Source organism: Lolium perenne, chromosome 7, assembly GCF_019359855.2.
Source record: "Lolium perenne isolate Kyuss_39 chromosome 7, Kyuss_2.0, whole genome shotgun sequence".
In the NCBI taxonomy this organism is placed as follows: domain Eukaryota; kingdom Viridiplantae; phylum Streptophyta; class Magnoliopsida; order Poales; family Poaceae; genus Lolium; species Lolium perenne.
The window spans coordinates 272,466,417-272,480,416 of record NC_067250.2 but is presented as its reverse complement, the minus strand read 5'-3'; the positions used below and the strand labels follow the sequence as shown (position 1 = coordinate 272,480,416).

Sequence of the window (14,000 nt, the reverse complement as noted above, 5' to 3'; positions counted from 1 at the left end):
ATGGGATCCAAGATCCACACCACCACCTCTTCCGCAATATCCCACAGAAGTGCATCGTCGAGTAAGTGGATCAGCGCCACCACCTCGACAAGAGGACTCTGCCTCATCCGCCGCGCTCAACGGGAGGTGCTCACGCCGCCCTAGCCGTGCTTGAATGCCATCGCCCCAAGTGATGAACATGTTGTATAAGTGTTTATTTTAAAATAAAAAATATATATTCTTTTGTTTTACATAATTACCAACATGGTTGACCATATCAGCAGCTGACATAATAGCTAGTATGTGTGTCCCATCAATTGTACCATTGAAACGAGCTCAAATCTTGAGTCATCTAGTCTCTCATGCACTATTGAGGAATTGTGCATCAATAGATTTGATGATATCTCCGGCTAACACATTCATACTATGTAGCACAACAGAAAACTTCCTATTTGTTTCCTCCTTAGATCTCTTGAACCGGTTAGGAACTTGAGTCACAACTTGTGGACTACCAACAGTCCACAAAAGCATTTGAATCGCCTCCTTGGAACACATGCATGATGACCCGTTCAAGAGATAGTTTTCAAACAAAGTTTCTTGCAAGGAATGAAAGAATGACGATGCATTCTAAAGATGTCATAACATTTCTTTGACACACCCAAGTAATCAAATACCCGCTAATTTTACCGTGCATCTTGGTTGCTACCTCTTTTTGTTCATAAGATGCTTCTCGGAATGTGAAAGAATATAATAAATCATTGTAGATCTCGTCACCGACGTGCCTTCCTAAATCCAAAATTAGCATAAACGACAATATATTTGATACAAACAACCATAAATAAAAATAAACCTTATACATAAGGGATTTCAAATATGATGGGTGCATAAGAAAGTATTAAACATAATGGTAGCATAAGGATGCAATCTCTCAGCACTAAGTTGGGTAGAAAGATGCAAATAAAGTATCTATAATTGCATCTTCAACCAACTAAATTTGCCAAATAGTTTTGTTGCTATTTAATTCTCAACACTAACCTCCAGTGCCCCACATTCCACAACATATTTCATTATGGCTTTAATGACTTAAACCAAGTGAGTCGAAGATGAGAAACTGAGATCTTCAAAAATGCAATGGACAACCCAACGCTTGGAGTCTTTCTGCATCATTTTCTTCATTTTATTGTTTGGGGAGTACAGAGCTGCCTAATTACACATGTCGGTAGGGATTATATGGGGATGGGGAAAATTGTATATGTAGTTTTAAGTAGGGCATTTCAGTTCATCAAACTCAATGATGCAACTTGGGAAGCACATCTTGCCTCGCTTTCGGTCTCCTAGCGCATTTCACAAGCCATGCTTCTAAGCAAAACTTTCACATCATTCGGGTGTTTGTTTAGATTTTTTGGACTCAATATCATAAGCACGAGCACAAACAAATAGACACCAGAGGGATTCAACAAAAATCTCATAAGAAAACAAATAACAAAGTACACAACATTGTGTATCTCCTAAAAGCCTTCTTAAATGCCCTATACCTTGAGCTCAAACAAAATACGAAGTGTATCCAAAGGCCCGTTTCGAAGTGCAAGAAGCCAAAAAAAAGGAGAAATCTAGATTATAACCATAACCGGAAGGTCTGCACTAGAATTCTATCCAGATTTCTTAGTTTCATATATGGAGAGTTGCTTGTGACGGTAAAGCACACGTCCGTTGGGAACCCCAAGAGGAAGGTGTGATGCGTACAGCAGCAAATTTTCCCTCAGTAAGAAACCAAGGTTATCGAACCAGTAGGAGATGAAGGCCACGTGAAGGTTGTTGGTGGAGGAGTGTAGTGCGGCGCAACACCAGGGATTCCGGCGCCAACGTGGAACCTGCACAACACAATCAAAATACTTTGCCCCAACTTAACAGTGAGGTTGTCAATCTCACCGGCTTGCTGTAAACAAAGGATTAAACGTATGGTGTGGAGAATGATGTTTGTTTGCAAAGAACAGCAGAGAACAATGATTGTAGTAGATTGTATTTCAAATGTAAAAGAATGGACCGGGGTCCACAATTCACCAGTGGTGTCTCTCCAATAAGATAAATAGAATGTTGGGTGAACAAATTACAGTTGGGCAATTGACAAATAGAGAGGGCATAGCAATGCACATACATATCATGATGACTACTATGAGATTTACTTAGGGCATTACGACAAAGAACATAGACCGCTATCCAGCATGCATCTATGCCTAAAAAGTCCACCTCCGGGTTAGCATCCGCACCCCTTCCAATATTAAGTTGCAAACAACAGACAATTGCATTAAGTACTGTGCGTAATGTAAACAATACAAATATCCTTAGACAAAGCATTGATGTTTTATCCCTAGTGGCAACAGCACATCCATAACCTTAGAACTTTCTGTCACTATCCTAGATTCAATGGAGGCATGAACCCACTATCGAGCATAAATACTCCCTCTTGGAGTTACAAGTATCAACTTGGCCAGAGCCTCTACTAGCAACGGAGAGCATGCAAGATCATAAACAACACATATATGATAGATCAATAATCAACTTGACATAGTATTCCATATTCATCGGATCCCAACAAACACAACATGTAGCATTATAAATAGATGATCTTGATCATGATAGGCAGCTCACAAGATCTAAACATGATAGCACAAGAGGAGAAGACAACCATCTAGCTACTGCTATGGACCCATAGTCCAAGGATGAACTACTCATGCATCAGTCCGGAGGCGGGCATGGTGATGTAGAGCCCTCCGGTGATGATTCCCCTCTCCGGCAGGGTGCCGGAGGCGATCTCCAGAATCCCCCGAGATGGGATTAGCGGCGACGGCGTCCCAGTAACTTTTCTCGTATCGTGGCTCTTGGTACTAGGGTTTTCACGACAGAGAGATTATATAGGCGAAGGGGCAGAGTCGGGGGACGCTCGAGGGGCCCACCCCATAGGGCGGCGCGGCCAAGGGTGGGGACGCGCCCCCTAGGGTGTGGCCGCCTCGTCGCCCCTCTTCGTCTCCTCTTCGGACTTCTGGAAGGCTCCGTGGAAAATAAGACCGTGGGCTTTTGTTTCGTCCAATTTCGAGAATATTTCCTGTGTAGGATTTCTGAAACCAAAAACAGCAGAAAACAGGAACTGGCGCTTCGGCATCTTATTAATAGGTTAGTGCCGGAAAATGCATCAAAATGATATAAAGTGTATATAAAACATGTGAGTATTGTCATAAAACTAGCATGGAACATAAGAAATTATAGATACGTGATACGTCTCCATGCTTGTTTTATGACAATACCTACATGTTTTGCTCACACTTTATAATGATTTCATGCATTTTCCGGAACTAACCTATTAACAAGATGCCGAAGTGCCAGTTCCTGTTTTTTGCTGTTTTTGGTTCCAGAAAGGTTGTTCGGGCAATATTCTCAAAATTCGACGAAACGAAGACCCAACATCTTATTTTTCCCAGAAGCATCCAGAACACCGAAGGAGAATCGGAGGAGGGCCAGGGGGCCACCACACACTAAGGCGGCGCGGCCCCAGGCCTGGCCGCGTCGGCCTACTGTGAGGGGGGCCCAGGCACCCTCCTGCGCCGCCTCTTCGCCTATTTAAGCCCTTTCGACCTAAAAACGCGATACGAATCGACGAAACTCCTGAAAGACTCCAGGGGCGCCGCCGCCATCGCGAAACTCCAATTCTGGGGACAGAAGTCTCTGTTCTGGCACCCTGCCGGGACGGGAAAGTGCCCCCGCAAGCCATCTCCATCAACGCCACCGCCTCCATCATGCTCCGTGAGTAGTTCCCCCATGGACTACGGGTTCTAGCTGTAGCTAGTTGGTACTCTCTCTCCCATGTACTTCAGTACAATGATCTCATGAGCTGCCTTACATGATTGAGATTCATCTGATGTAATCGGTGTTGTGTTTGTCGGGATCCGGTGGATTGTTACATTATGATTAGTCTATCTATAAAGTTTGTGAAGTTATTGTTGCTGCAATCTTGTTGTGTTTAATGCTTGTCACTAGGGCCCGAGTGGCATGATCTTAGATTTAAGCTCTATATGGATTGCTTAGATTGTATCTGCAAGTTGTTTGCACATATTGCTGTCCGGAACCCGAGGCCCCAAGGTGACAGAAATTGGGACAACCGGAGGGGAAGGCTGTGATATGAGGATCACATGTTTTCACCAAGTGTTAATGCTTTGCTCCGGTGCTCTATTAAAAGGAGTACCTTAATTTCCAGTAGATTCCCTAGAGGCCCGGCTGCCACCGGCTGGTAGGACAAAAGATGTTAAGCAAGTTTCTCATTGCGAGCACGTATAACTATATATGGAAAACATGCCTACATGATTAATAATCTTGATGTTCTATCTTAATGCTATTTCAATCCTATCAATTGCCCAACTGTAATTTGTTCACCCAACACTTGTTATTGGAGAGTTACCACTAGTGAAGATAGCTGGGAACCCCGGTCCATCTTTCATCATCATATACTCGTTCTACATGTCATTGGAAGTAGTATCAACTATTTTCTGGTGCCATTACCTCTGTGTTACTATTACTGTTGGTGTTTTACTGTTACTACTGCTCTCATATTACTGCTGCTTTCACATCACCCCTGTTACTAGTGCTTTTCCAGTTGCAGCTGAATTGACAACTCAGTTGTTAAGGCTTATAAGTATTCTTTACCTCCCCTTGTGTCGAATTAATAAATTTGGATTTTACTTCCCTCGAAGACTGTTGCGATCCCCTATACTTGTGGGTTATCAAGACTATTTTCTGGCGCCGTTGCCGGGGAGGCATAGCTCTACTCATAAGTTCACCTGGGGAGTACACTCTACATCTCTCTCTATTTTTGTTTTATTTTATTTTGTTTTGCTTAGTTTACTTTTTCCTAGTTTATTTGTGCTTAGTTTATTTCTGTCTAGTTTTATTTTGCTTAGTTTTATTTTGTCTAGTTTATTTTTGTCTTGTTTTATTTCCCCTATATACCCAAAAATCCATAAAAATTTGAAAAACCGGAAAATTAAAAACTGCTATTATGGGAGAACCTACAACCTATTTGGAGCTTATAGAATTATATAATAATTATAGAGAATCAAGAACGGGTAAAGTTATGAGTGCTGTGATAGAAAAACTGAATACAATTGCTAAAATCTTGCTTAAACGCCATGATATAAACTGTTGCTCTCAACAGGATACTAAACATCTTAAATTTAAATGTGGCTTTAGTGAGGAAGTTTTAATTAAGAGCTATAATTGGAATAGCTATATTCATTTTGGGTTCGAAGAAGTAGAACAATTTGTTTTGTTTATGGGAGCTTCTGAGATCGAATCCTTCATTGCTAAAAATTATGAAACTTGTGTTGTTTGTAAGGACCTTAAAGATGATGTCTCTTCTATTCTTAATTTTTGCATAGAAAGTTACAACAATAATCCTTATATCATTGATTATAAAGAGAGACTCATTAATGCACAAGAATGCACTCACAATTTGCAGGAACCAGTGGATGAACCTGAAAGCTCATTGGATGAAAAAGAGGAGGAAATTGATGAACCTGAAAGCTCATTGGATGAAAAAGAAGAGGAGAGTAATGAACAAAAGGAGGAAGAATGGATTAGCTACCCATGCCAACCTTCTAATGAGAGTAACTATTTATCTCTTACACTATTTGATTGTCCTCCATGCTTACCAAAGGAAGTTGAATGTTATGTTCCCGTGGATTCTCTTGAAATATTCCCTATGAGTAAAACTTGTGAGAATAATTATGCTACTGTTACCTATGATAATCCATGCTACTTTGATAAATCTTATGATAATGCTTTGTTTGTGCCTGATGTCGAAATGCATGGTACTAAAGAGTTTTGCTTGGCAAATGTTTATGATAAATCTCTAGATGATGGTCCTATGTTACTTGATAATATTAATTTTACTACTAATGAAAATGGGATTAGAGAGATCATGACTTTATCTAGGAGTCCCATATCTTTTAAGATTGGTAAATCATCTTGTTATATAATTGACAAAAGTGGGTTTGAAAGTTTTAACCCTATGATGTTTGAGCTTGATAAAAATTATGTGTTTATGGATCATAAAAAGCATGCTTTATGTGATAGTTATGTTGTTGAGTTTGTTCATGAAGCTACTGAAAATTATTATGAGAGAGGAAAATATGGTTGTAGAAATTTGCATGGTACTAAAACACCTCTCTACATGCTGAAAATTTCGAAGTTACTCTTGTTTTATCTTCTTATGCTTGTCACTTTGTTCTTCATGAATTTATTTGTGTACAAGATTCCTATGCATAGGAAGTGGGTTAGACTTAAATGTGTTTTGAATTAGCTTTTTGATGCTCTCTTTTGCTTCAACTCTTATTTCTTGCGAGTGCATCATTAAAATTGATGAGCCCATCTTAATGGCTATAAAGAAAGCACTTCTTGGGAGATAACCCATGTTTTTATTTTGCTACTGTTTTGTTGTGTCTTGGAAGTTGTTACTACTGTAGCAACCTCTCCTTATCTTTATTTTATTGCAATATTGTGCCAAGTGAAGTCTCTAATAGAAGGTTGATGCTAGATTTGGATTTCTGCGCAGAAACAGATTTCTTGCTGTTACGAATTTGGGTATGATTCTCTGTAGGTAACTCAGAAAAATCTGCCAATTTACGTGAATGATCCTTAGATATGTACGCAACTTTCATTAGTTTTAAGTTTTCTTATTTGAGCAACGGAAGTACCTCTTAAAAATTCGTCTTTACTGGCTGTTCTGTTTTGACAGATTCTGTCTCTGTTTTTTGCATTGTCTCTTGTGGACTTTAAGCAAGGCTTTCTAGACATGGAGAGCTGTAGCTAATGTTTTATTGAGTTCTTTCAATGTGTCACTACAGGACCAAGGTGGATTAAAGTTTTTTGACTACTAACCCTCTAATGAAGTTTATGAGAAGTTTTGTGTGAAGGAAGTTTTTAAGGGTCAAGAGAGGAGGATGATATATGATCAAGAAGAGTGAAAAGTCTAAGCTTGGGGATGCCCCCGTGGTTCATCCCTGCATATATCAAGAAGAATCAAGCGTCTAAGCTTGGGGATGCCCAAGGCATCCCCTTCTTCATCAACAATTTATCAGGTTTCTTCTATTGAAACTATATTTTTATTCGGTCACATCTTATGTGCTTTACTTGGACCGTCTGTGTGTTTATTTTCGTTTTGTTTATGTTTGAATAAGATCGGATCCTAGCAATCCTTGTTTGGGAGAGAGACACGCTCCGCTTTTTCATTTGAACACTTGTGTTCTTCGCTTTTAATGTTCATGACAAAAGTTGGAAGCTATTGCACTTGTTGTTATTTGGTTGGAAACAGAAAATGCTTCATATTGTATTGGATAATTTGATACTTGGCAATTGTTTTGAGCTCTCAAGTAGATCATGATTAATCTCTTGCATCATGTAGTTTGAACCTATTAGTGGAGAACTACCATAGAGCTTGTTGAAATTGGTTTGCATGATTAGTCTCTCTAAGGTCTAGATATTTTCTGGTAAAAGTGTTTGAGCAACAAGGAAGATAGTGTAGAGTTTTTTAATGCTTGCAATATGTTCTTATGTAAGTTTTGCTGTACCGGTTCATACTTGTGTTTGCTTCAAATAACCTTGCTAGCCAAAGCCTTGTACTGAGAGGAAATGCTTCTCGTGCATCCAAAACCTTGAGCCAAAACCTATGCCATTTGTGTCCACCATAACTACCTACTATGTGGTATTTTTTCTGCCATTCCAAGTAAATACTTCATGTGCTACCTTTAAACAATTCAAAACTTTATCACTCCTTATTTGTGTCAATGTTTTATAGCTCATGAGGAAGTATGTGGTGTTTTATCTTTCAATCTTGTTGGGCAGATTTTCACCAATGGACTAGCTTCATCCGCTTATCCAATATTTTTGCAAAAAGAGCTGGCGCGGGGTTCCCAGCCCCCAATTAATTAACTTCATTAATAATTCTCTTCACATGTTTTTCTCTGATTCATCAGTAAGCAACTTAATTTTGCAAATAGACACTCCTCCATGGTATGAGATTGTTGGAAGGCACCCGAGGATTCGGTTAGCCATGGCTTGTGTAAGCAAAGGTTGGGAGGAGTGTCACCCATAAATAAAAACTAAAGTACATGTTTAAACAAAAGAGAAGAGGGATGATCTACCTTGCTGGTAGAGATAACGTCCTTCATGGGAGCCGCTCTTTGAAAGTCTGTTTGGCAAGGGGGTTAGAGTGCCCACTACCATTCGTTGACAACAACAAACACCTCTCAAAACTTTACTTTTATGCTCTCTATATGATTTCAAAACCTGAAAAGCTCTAGCACATGATTTAATCCCTGCTTCCCTCTGCGAAGGGCCTTTCTTCTACTTTATGTTGAGTTAGTTTACCTACTTCCTTCCATCTTAGAAGCAAACACTTGTGTCAACTGTGCATTGATTCTTACATATTTGCTTATTTGCATTCATCATGTTACTTTGTGTTGACAATTATCTATGAGATATGCATGTTGAAAGTTGAAAGCAACTGCTGAAACATATATCTTCCTTTATGTTGCTTCAATGCCTTTACTTTGAATCTATTGCTTTATGAGTTAACTCTTATGCAAGACTTTTGATGCTTATCTTGAAAGTACTATTCATGAAAAGTTTTGCTATATGTTATCTATTTGTTAGCAACTATAGATCATTGCCTTTAGTCACTTCATTCATTTCATATGCTTTACAATAGTATGATCAAGGTTATGTAAGTAGCATGTCACTACAGAAATTATTCTTTTTATCGTTTACCTACTCGAGGGCGAGTAGGAACTAAGCTTGGGGATGTTGATACGTCTCCAACATATCTATAATTTCTGATGTTCCATGCTTGCTTTATGACAATACCTACATGTTTTGCTCACACTTTATAATGATTTCATGCATTTTCCGGAACTAACCTATTAACAAGATGCCGAAGTGTCAGTTCCTGTTTTCTGCTGTTTTTGGTTCCAGAAAGGCTGTTCGGGCAATATTCTCGGAATTCGACGAAACGAAGACCCAACATCTTATTTTTCCCGGAAGCATCCAGAACACCGAAGGAGAATCGGAGGAGGGCCAGGGGGCCACCACACACTAAGGCGGCGCGGCCCTAGGCCTGGCCGCGCCGGCCTACTGTGAGGGGGGCCCAGGCACCCTCCTGCGCCGCATCTTCGCCTATTTAAGCCCTTTCAACCTAAAAACGCGATACGAATCGACGAAACTCCAGAAAGACTCCAGGGGCGCCGCCGCCATCGCGAAACTCCAATTCGGGGGACAGAAGTCTCTGTTCCGGCACCCTGCCGGGAGGGGGAAGTGCCCCCGGAAGCCATCTCTATCAACGCCACCGCCTCCATCATGCTCCGTGAGTAGTTCCCCCATAGACTACGGGTTCTAGCTATAGCTAGTTGGTACTCTCTCTCCCATGTACTTCAATACAATGATCTCATGAGCTGCCTTACATGATTGAGATTCATCTGATGTAATCGGTGTTGTGTTTGTCGGGATCCGATGGATTGTTACATTATGATTAGTCTATCTATAAAGTTTGTGAAGTTATTGTTGTTGCAATCTTGTTGTGTTTAATGCTTGTCACTAGGGCCCGAGTGGCATGATCTTAGATTTAAGCTCTATATGTATTGCTTAGATTGTATCTACAAGTTGTTTGCACATATTGCTGTCTGGAACCCGAGGCCCCAAAGTGACAGAAATTGGGACAACCGGAGGGGAAGGTTGTGATATGAGGATCACATGTTTTCACCAAGTGTTAATGCTTTGCTCCAGTGCTCTATTAAAAGGAGTACCTTAATTTCCAGTAGATTCCCTAGAGGCCCGGCTGCCACCGGCTGGTAGGAGAAAAGATGTTATGCAAGTTTCTCATTGCGAGCACGTATAACTATATATGGAAAACATGCCTACATGATTAATAATCTTGATGTTCTGTCTTAATGTTATTTCAATCCTATCAATTGCCCAACTGTAATTTGTTCACCCAACACTTGTTATTGGAGAGTTACCACTAGTGAAGATAGTTGGGAACCCCGGTCCATCTTTCATCATCATATACTCGTTCTACATGTCATTGGAAGTAGTATCAACTATTTTCTGGTGCCATTACCTCTGTGTTACTATTACTTTGCGGTGATTATCAGCATTACTGCTCTCATATTACAGCTGCTTTCACACCACCCCTGTTACTAGTGCTTTTCCAGGTGCAGCTGAATTGACAACTCAGTTGTTAAGGCTTATAAGTATTCTTTACCTCCCCTTGTGTCGAATCAATAAATTTGGGTTTTACTTCCCTCGAAGATTGTTGCGATCCCCTATACTTGTGGGTTATCAATACGTTTGAGACGTATTAAGAGTACAGAGTGTTTCACGGAATTATAACTGGGACACCTATATCCCCCCCTCCATCACTTACCTTGAGAATTACGTATATTGAATCATTCTGATTTTTTCCAAAAAAATCTTATTCTTGTTTAAATTATTTAAATAAAATTTTTTCTGTGATATTTTATAGTGTCCCTTTGAAAATATTTCTAATCACCGCTATGTTATTAGCAAGGACCAAATTTTATTCTATCAGAGTTTAAGGTCACAAGATGTATGGTCTATTGTAGTTCAAGGGACCCAAAATAGAATTTCTTTCCTTTCAGCGCACTTTGTATCGTTGTTTGTGTTGCCATGCATGTGAAACCCACTGCCACATTATCTATCAAAACTTGTCGGGTTGGGAAAGGGGACAAATATGTCCGATTGGAGAATTCAGGGTTTATGTTCACTAGTAGAAAATGGCGCATCAATACCGGTTTCAGAGGGGCTTTTGTACCGGTTAAGCAACCGGTACAAAAGATCCGGTACAAAAGCCCCCCCCCCCTTCGTACCGATTCCTTACGAACCGGTATTAAAGGTCCTCCACGTGGGCTTCTGCTTGTGGCGTACTACAGGGATTGTAACGGCGCCAGAAGGTAGCTTCCTTGTGACGGTAAAGCACTCGTCCTTTGGGAACCCCAAGAGGAAGGTATGATGAATATAGCAGCAAGTCTTTCCTCAGTAAGAAACCAAGGTTTATCGAACCAGTAGGAGATGAAGGCCACGCGAAGTTTGTTGGTGGAGGAGTGTAGTGCGGCGCAACACCAGTGATTCCGGCACCCACGTGGAACCTGCACAACACAATCAAAATACTTTGCCCCAACTTAACAGTGAGGCTGTCAATCTCACCGGCTTGCTGTAAACAAAGGATTAAACGTATGGTGTTGAGAACGATGTTTGTTTGCAAAGAATAGCAGAGAACAATGATTGCAGTAGATTGTATTTCAGATGTAAAAGAATGGACCGGGATCCACAGTTCACTAGTGGTGTCTCTCCAATAAGATAAATAGCATGTTGGGTGAACAAATTACAGTTGGGCAATTGACAAATAGAGAGGGCATAGCAATGCACATACATATCATGATGACTACTATGAGTTTTACTTAGGGCATTACGACAAAGAACATAGACCGCTATCCAGCATGCATCTATGCCTAAAAAGTCCACCTTCAGGTTATCATCAGCACCCCTTCCAGTATTGAGTTGCAAACAACAGACAATTGCATTAAGTACTGTGTGTAATGTAAACAATACAAATATCCTTAGAAAAATCATTGTTGTTTTATCCCTAGTGGCAACAGCACATCCATAACCTTAGAACTTTCTGTCACTGTCCCAGATTCAATGGAGGCATGAACCCACTATCGAGCATAAATACTCCCTCTTGGAGTTACAAGTATCAACTTGGCCAGAGCCTCTTCTAGCAACGGAGAGCATGCAAGATCATAAACAACACATATATGATAGATCAATAATCAACTTGACATAGTATTCCATATTCATCGGATCCCAACAAACACAACATGTAGCATTACAAATAGATGATCTTGATCATGATAGGCAGCTCACAAGATATAAACATGATAGCACAAGAGGAGAAGACTACCATCTAGCTACTTCTATGAACCCATAGTCCAAGGATGAACTACTCACGCATCAATCCGGAGGCGGGCATGGTGGTGTAGAGCCCTCCGGTAATGATTCCCCTCTCCGGCAGGGTGCCGGAGGCGATCTCCATAATCCCCCGAGATGGGATTGGCGGCGACACCGTCCCAGTAACTTTTCTCGTATCGTGGCTCTCGGTATTAGGATTTTCGCGACGGGGAGAATAAATAGGCGAAAGGGCAGAGTCGGGGGAGGCACGAGGGGCCCACCCCATAGGGCGGCGCGGCCAGGGGTGGGGCCGCGCCCCCCTAGGGTGTGGCCGCCTCGTCGCCCCTCTTCATGTCCTCTTCGGACTTCTGGAAGGCTCCGTGGAAAATAAGACCCTGGGCTTTTGTTTCGTCCAATTCCGAGAATATTTCCTATGTAGGATTTCTGAAACCAAAAATAGCAGAAAACAGGAACTGGCGCTTCGGCATCTTGTTAATAGGTTAGTGCCGGAAAATGCATCAAAATGATATAAAGTCTATATAAAACATGTGAGTATTGTCATAAAACTACCATGGAACATAAGAAATTATAGATACGTTTGAGACGTATCAAGCATCCCCAAGCTTAGTTCCTACTCGCCCTCGAGTAGGTAAACGATAACAAGGATAATTTCTGAAGTGACATTCTACTATCATAATCTTGATCAATACTATTGTAAAGCATATGAGATGAATGAAGTGATTCAAACAATGGTTAAGATAATGACTAAACAACTGAATCATATAGCAAAGACTTTTCATGAATAGTACTTTCAAGACAAGCATCAATAAGTATTGCATAAGAGTTAACTCATAAAGCAATAAATTCTTAATAGAAGGTTTTGAAGCAACACAAAGGAAGATATAAGTTTCAGAAGTTACTTTCAACTTCAACATGTATATCTCATGGATAATTGTCAACACAAAGTAGTATGATGAGTGCAAATAAGCAAGTATGTAGGAATCAATGCACATAGTTGACACAAGTGTTTGCTTCTAAGATAGAAAGAAGTAGGTAAACTGACTCAACATAAAGTAAAAGAAAGGCCCTTCGCAGAGGGAAGCAGAGATTACTCATGTGCTAGAGCTTTTTATTTTGAAAACATGGAAACAATTTTGTCAACGGTAGTAATAATTCATATGTGTTATGCATAAAACATCCTATAAGTTGCAAGCCTCATGCATCGAATACCAATAGTGCTCGCACCTTGTCCTAATTAGCTCGGATTTCCATGGATTATCATTGCATTACATATGTTTCAACCAAGTGTCACAAAGGGGTACCTCTATGTCACATGTACAAAGGTCCAAGGAGATAGATCGCATTTGATTTCTCATTTTTGATAGATCTCAACTTGAGGACATCCATACCGGGACAACATAGAAAACAGATAATGGACTCCTCTTAATGCTTAAGCATTCAACAACAGATAATATTCTCATAAGAGATTCAGGATTAATGTCCAATCTGAAACTTCCACCATGATACATGGCTTTGGTTGGCGGCCCAATGTTCTTCTGTAACAATATGCATACTCAAACCATTCAACTCATGGCAAATCACCCTTACTTCAGACAAGACGAACATGCATAGCAACTCACATGATATTCAACAAAAGTGTAACAGTTGATGGCGTCCCCAGAAACATGGTTACCGCTCAACAAGCAACTTATAAAAAATAAGATAAATAAGACATATTCTTTACCACAATAGTTTTTAAGCTACTTTCCCATGAGCTATATATTGCAAAGACAAGGAATGAAGTTTTAAAGGTAGCACACAAGCAATTTACTTGGAATGGCAGAAAAATACCACACAGTAGGTAGTTATGGTGGACACAAATGCATAAGTTTTGGCTCAAGGTTTTGGATGCACGAGAAGCATTCCCTCTCAGTACAAGGCTTTGGCTAGCAAGGTTGTTTGAAGCAAACACAAGTATGAACCGGTACAGCAAAACTTACATAAGAACATAT

General features: G+C 40.3%; 1 long non-coding RNA gene across 1 annotated transcript in view; it reads right to left on the bottom strand.

Moving 5' to 3' along the window:
• Positions 1-304: 304 nt before the first annotated feature.
• The window catches only part of LOC139833353 (uncharacterized), a 45,778-nt gene continuing 32,082 nt past the window's right edge, over positions 305-14,000 (bottom strand). Inside the window, exon 3 of the long non-coding RNA XR_011748963.1 lies at positions 305-765. This is a non-coding gene — a long non-coding RNA (uncharacterized lncRNA). The remainder of the gene's footprint in view (positions 766-14,000) is intronic.